Below are 5,989 nucleotides of genomic sequence, written 5' to 3' on the forward strand. Positions count from 1 at the left end.
TTTTAAAGTTCCTTGGAACTTTTGCCCTCATTATGTCCTCACTGAAAGGATCTTCTCCGCCCGGGAGTTGGTCTTCTTGTTCATCGCGGGGGTTCTTGAGGGAGGACTCTAGCTGTAAGAGTTTTCTTTCTAACTCTTTTCGCCGTTTCATCTCCTCTTTAAGGTACCTTTCGGTTTCCTTCTGTTTCTCCCGCTCTTGCTCCAATTGTTCCAGGCGGCTATGGATTAATCCCATCAATTCAGTTATGTGGGATGGTCCACCCTTTTCCGACTCACGTCCATCTGAGGAATTTACCTTCGGATTCTTCACTCCGGAGATACCCTCTCTGTGTTGGTCGTTATCTTGCTGTTGGGCCATGTCTTCATTGTCATTACCCATGTCTAGATTCTCTTGTTCAGAATCTGTTTCTGCATGGCCTTCTTCGTGGGATCTATCCGCCATCGATGGATGATCTCTCGGGTCCCCGGCAACGGCGCCAATGTTCCGGGGCTTACCTAGAACCGGACGGTGGTTGGACTTGTGTGAGGCCCAAGCGCTGGAGGAGTGTGGTCTCCGACTTGGTTTACGTCTGGGAGCCGCCTCCGAGTTGTGTGTTCCAAGAGATGGGGGGTGGTACCTGCAAAGACACTCCGATGCCTAAGTCAGCATGGGGTTAAGCAGGTTTAGAATGTATTGGAACTTAGGGATACCTGAGGGGTGTCAGTGTATTTATAGTGGTGAGCCAATAACCACCGTTGGAGTAGTGCCGTATCTTTAGGGTGCTAACCGTCCCTATTATCTTGGGGAGGTTAAGATATGGCTTTATGAAGCGGTTAGAGAGATTTTAGCGGCGGTTACTCATTTGAATGAGTATTTATCTGCCAGTTTAATCTCATATCCGACTTCTTCAGACCAAGTCGTGGTTGATACCGACTTCTTATGTGAAGGTCGGTACTTAGCTAGGCTCTAATCCTTTAGGTTAGGCCTTTTAGTTGGACCTGGGCCTTTGCATTGGGTCAGGGTATGAACAATGTTATAGTTGTAAATTTGTAACTGAGTTTTTTAAATTAATTGTTGTATTATTTTATTTAGCTTCTGAATTTTAAAATTAGCACCAATTCAGTATTGTTAAAGTTTGTAAGATTGTCCTTCAAAAATTTTAAAATACAATAATAATAACAACAAAATCTTATCCCATTAGATAAGGTTGACTACATGAATTAAATAACGCTATTGAATCCTATAATGTATTATGTTTATAATGAAACAATTTACTATAAATCTTGTTTTACTGTCTCATGTATGGTTTTGTTGAGTGTTTTTTTCCGCTTATTATTTCTCCATTTTATCCACCTTTCTTACTGTAATGTTAAAAGGGATAGGTAAAATAGAGGGTTTATTATGAGTTTTCACTTTTCACACTTCTAGCCCACTATGTTTTTGTCAAGGGTCAAGCCCACTCTAAATTGATAGTGGCCCACATAGGATATCCATAGGCCCATAACAAACCCAGACCAAAAAAAAAGGTCGTCGTATTAATTTTCCTAGATATCTTATCACCTCTCACTTTTTATCTGTTGGTGCAACCGAAGGTATCAGATTGTTTCCAAAGTTTTCTATGGAGCACTTTCCTTATTTGTTCTTATTCTCACTGTTTCTTACTTTTCTTTCAATAAAACACAATCAATTTGAATTCTGAACCTCTCTATCCGGGCAGAATTGCTTCTCTTTTAGTTTACAGGTTTTATTATTTCTTTTTAATCTTTTGCTTGAAAAATATTGGGCTAATGATGCTACCTTCAATTATCTTAGCGGATTTCAATCAGATTTCTACCATGATCTGATTGCTACACAAACTGAAGCCCTTTCCCTTCATTTGCCAATCTCAAATTCCATGCCTATTATTGCTTTTCTTTTCTTATATTAAGTAATAATTAGTAATAATATTACCTTATTGATAGGATGAAGACACTTATGAGTAATAAATTAATAATATATCTCATATGGTTATCTTCTATATGAATAAAATATCATATGTAAAAATTTTAAATAAACTAATCTCAGAAGTATAGGAAATCATAAGTGAAGCACACACAGTTCATGTGAAATTATGGAAATATAGAGGTAGAAAAAGAAGAAACACAGTTCAATTTAACCCCTTCTCTTTCCTTCCTTTGAGTTTTAACTTTTTGAATCAAGTGTTTTGGTAATTATGGCTCTTCTTCAATGCATTTTGGACACCTGCATCTAAAACCATAGTCTGCAAGGGATGCTTGTCTCTCTTCAAAAGGAAGGTCTTCATCAACATATGAGATGGTTATCTGAAAATTTTCCTAAATGTTAATTAGTTATCTATATATTTGGAAATATTATATAAATGGTGAGATTCAAAGATTCCCTATGTGCTGTAAAACCAAATTCCTCAGTAAAATCATTTAGTTTGGAAGAATTCTTGGTCAATTGTAGATAATGGCAAAAAGTTAGGAACCAACCTCTTCTCCTTTTCGAATCGGCCTTACTGCGATTATGGTTGCTTGGCCATCCCTATCCTGCATACAAAAAGATTAGGACTTCAAATTAAACCAGGTACTGATTGACTCAGTTCGAAACCAACATACCTCGTCTCTCTTGAAGGCTTTGGCATTAGGACTACAGGAATGGTTCATGCAGCTTTGCAAAGGAAAAAAAGCAGTTCCTACAGTAAAATTTAAAAGGATTCAGGTATAATTACAAATAAAACTGCATAATTCCAATAATCAGTAGGCTAACACTAACTGTGATTCATTCATTACCTTGGCAACAAACAGAATAGTCTTCACCAAGAGCATCTAAAATTGGTTGTGTAATTTTCTCAGCTTCTTCCTACCATTAACAATGACGAGGAAAGGAATTGAGTCAAAAGAGTTTCTTTCTTTGGAGATAAAGTAGAAAAGTAATTTGAACAAAATTCTAACCTTATTAGGATTTTTCAGATCATCAATGTATAAAAAGTAATCCTCCACAGGAGAAGCTACAACCAAATCACTGGAAAATATAAACCAAGGATTAATACACAGGTTAGTTCAATCCAAAATTTCAATTTCAGTTTCAATTATCACGTCTAGTCCCCTTCGATGGCCATATCACGATATTCAAGCATTATGCTAACAGAAATAGAAATAGAAATAACAATATATGGCTAAACAGAATAAAGCACAATACAGAAAACTCTTACAGATTATTCTGTTCGAACATGCCAATGATGTGTCCATAGATATCAAGGGAGAATACTAGAAATTGTCAAGGAATTCAAGATAAGTCTCCAACAAAATGATGAAGTAGTCTTCATCATACACATGAATGAATGTATCAATAAAAGCATTTGTAAGGATACATGGCTCACACTCTTTGTCAAATATAGCTTTCTTAAGAAGTTGGAGAGACTGAAATATTAATCAATAAGCAGAAAATCAGGTATGGCATCCAATCAGCAAAAACATAATTTTGTATCACGCACAATCATACATCTGAAGAACCTCACCTTGAATGCCAATTCTTTTAATTGCATCCTGAACGAATCTTCATCTGAAGAATCAATATCATCTGGCAATGCAACACAATCCCACCACCTACAAACAATTTGAAGTTACTACCTCTTTCATAATCCAAACGCATCTTAAATCATTTGTACAATTTCAAAGTATGGTTTGGTAACTATAACAAAATGACGAATTTAATTTTCTTAGTAAGAAGTTTTGTAAAAGATGTAGTCCACTCTCTAAATAGTTTGATAAATCATAAAATGGATAGCTTGACAAAGGCAAAGAGAAAATTGGTGAAATGTTTCAATTTCAACAACCATGCCACATAAGTAACATAGTGCAAATCAAACATATAAGATAAACCTTAAAGACTTGAAGCAGAACACTTTGTCCCAAGATATAACATCATGCACCATAAAAGCACAAACACCGTCTATTTTGGCTTCATTTAAGCAGGTAAAACCAGCCAGTAACTACCTTCTCTTGTGTCCCATTGATATAGGCCTCCAAGCTTCCAAAAGAAGAGAGGCATTATAGCTGTTTGAATCACCAGAAGTATCATATTTCATTTTCCCTTCATGACAGTTTGCTTTTAACTTGCGGTATCTTAATATGGTAAAACAAATAGCCTAGTCACAAAATCCAACCAGGCTTCCGGTCAGATAAATCATAAATGTTGTGGCTGCAGAGATTGATGAAAACAGCTCGTTCCAAAAGTAACAAATCAAGAAATTCAGTGCAAAACTGAAACGTACCTTTGCGGCAAGGATGAATATATCATTTGTTTCTGGGGAAAAAGGGAAGACCAATGGTAAATAAACAGGAACATAAAGAAAATAATATATTCTGAAGAAATTTAGATTGTTAAAAATCATTGATTTCCAAACGGGAAGAATCTTACCATTAGCATGTTTATTGAATTTAAGAAGTGCCTCCCTATGAGCGGGATCAGACCTCTCGCCAGTGCAGAGTAAAGAATGCGAAGATTCCCAGTCAGCCTCTGCACATGATGTGCTACAGGCATTGACAACATCATCAAAACAGATTATTCCAAAGCACAATCCAGAAAGAACAATTTGCAAGAACAGGAGCATGGGTTTATTTTTTCATAATCTCCAGCCGAAGATAGAAATAGTGGCATTGTGTAGCTTTCTCATTGTACTGTTGTTTTAGAACACAAGTTAACATTATTTACAAAAATTTTCACAGGACTTTCACAGCACTCATTTACTTCTATTCCCAAGTAGGAAAAATTACAAAACAAAAGCATTATACACCCTACATCATTTCAAACAACTACAGCCTTACCTGCAATAGTAAGCTTCTCCACAGCCGCCCAGGCATGGAACCGCCGGCGGCAACGAGAACTCCTTAGAGAAAGGCAAATTCAGTTGGCCATTCATTAAAGATTCCACAACACCTTCAGGAAGAGGAATTTTATCTTTGGAACTGCCGGAACCACATTGATGAGTTCCCTGATCCTCATCTTCAGATGATGAATCCATCTCATGGAAGTTTTTTGACAAGCTCGAAGAGCTTCCGACATCACATCCATGACTCTCAGAATCCCTTAATCCCTGGAGGTAAAGCCTCCTTCCAATTTGAAGCTCTATGGAACCAATAAAACGAAAGCAGAAGCTACATACAAAACAATCAATCTGCAAAGTAGTTCATACACACAAAAGAACAAATGAGAAAAAAGAATAAGTCCTAATAAACCTAAACAAGCAAGACCAAGATAAATACAGAAGTAAATTAAGAGTTAGCATCTTGTTTGACAGTGATGGAACTGTAGTGCCTTGCAGACAAAAGGGTATTATAATATTCCTGTGATAAACAACAAGAAGCAATAAGATGGAGAGAGCAAAATAAAAAAGCAGAGAAGTAAGTTGAAAATTTGAGGGAGAGAGTGCCTGAAGTTGAAGAGTGGAGGGAGGAGAGAGAAGAGCAGAGACTTGAGTTTGGCAACTGGAATCGATTGGACAAATGGGTTCCTCCATTGAATGAATGAATGCCACCAAACACAAACTCGAATTCAGAGTCCAGAAGCACCAACGTTAATGGGAGAGTGACGGCGCCGAGAAACACAAACCAACTTATGAATCGTTTATTATTTATTTATTTTTGTTCTGAAAAATTCATTCACATAAATCCCCTCTAAAATAATAGTTTTTTAGTCAACAAAATAACACAAAAATAAAAATGTGGCTTAATCCTCTTTTACTGAAAAAAAAATATCTCAATAAATTAAGACAACACCACCAACTAATATTTATATTTTTTTAAGGAATATAGGTTTTCTAGTAAAGAAAAGTTAGAAAAAAAAACAAATTACTTATTTTGATAGTCCAACACAAGTAAAATATTTGTTAACTAATATTTTTCTCTTATATATTTATTTTATTTTTGAAGCAATATTAATTAACCTTTTATTTTTTTCATTAAAAATATTAGTCTTAACATTTTTTTCTAATCCAAAAACATTACA

At 35.8% G+C, this 5,989-nt stretch overlaps 1 non-coding gene and 1 pseudogene across 1 annotated transcript; one reads left to right on the forward strand and one right to left on the reverse strand.

Annotated features, from left to right (window-relative positions):
* Positions 1–1,630: 1,630 nt before the first annotated feature.
* On the reverse strand, positions 1,631–5,604 carry LOC127744057 (histone-lysine N-methyltransferase ATXR2-like; annotated as a pseudogene).
* LOC127744172 (small nucleolar RNA R11/Z151) lies at positions 1,762–1,845 on the forward strand. The gene has a single exon (XR_008005274.1). It is a non-coding gene; the product is annotated as a small nucleolar RNA R11/Z151 (small nucleolar RNA).
* Positions 5,605–5,989: the final 385 nt, after the last annotated feature.

The sequence above is a fragment of the Arachis duranensis genome, unplaced genomic scaffold, assembly GCF_000817695.3.
Source record: "Arachis duranensis cultivar V14167 unplaced genomic scaffold, aradu.V14167.gnm2.J7QH unplaced_Scaffold_232525, whole genome shotgun sequence".
Lineage (NCBI taxonomy): Eukaryota > Viridiplantae > Streptophyta > Magnoliopsida > Fabales > Fabaceae > Arachis > Arachis duranensis.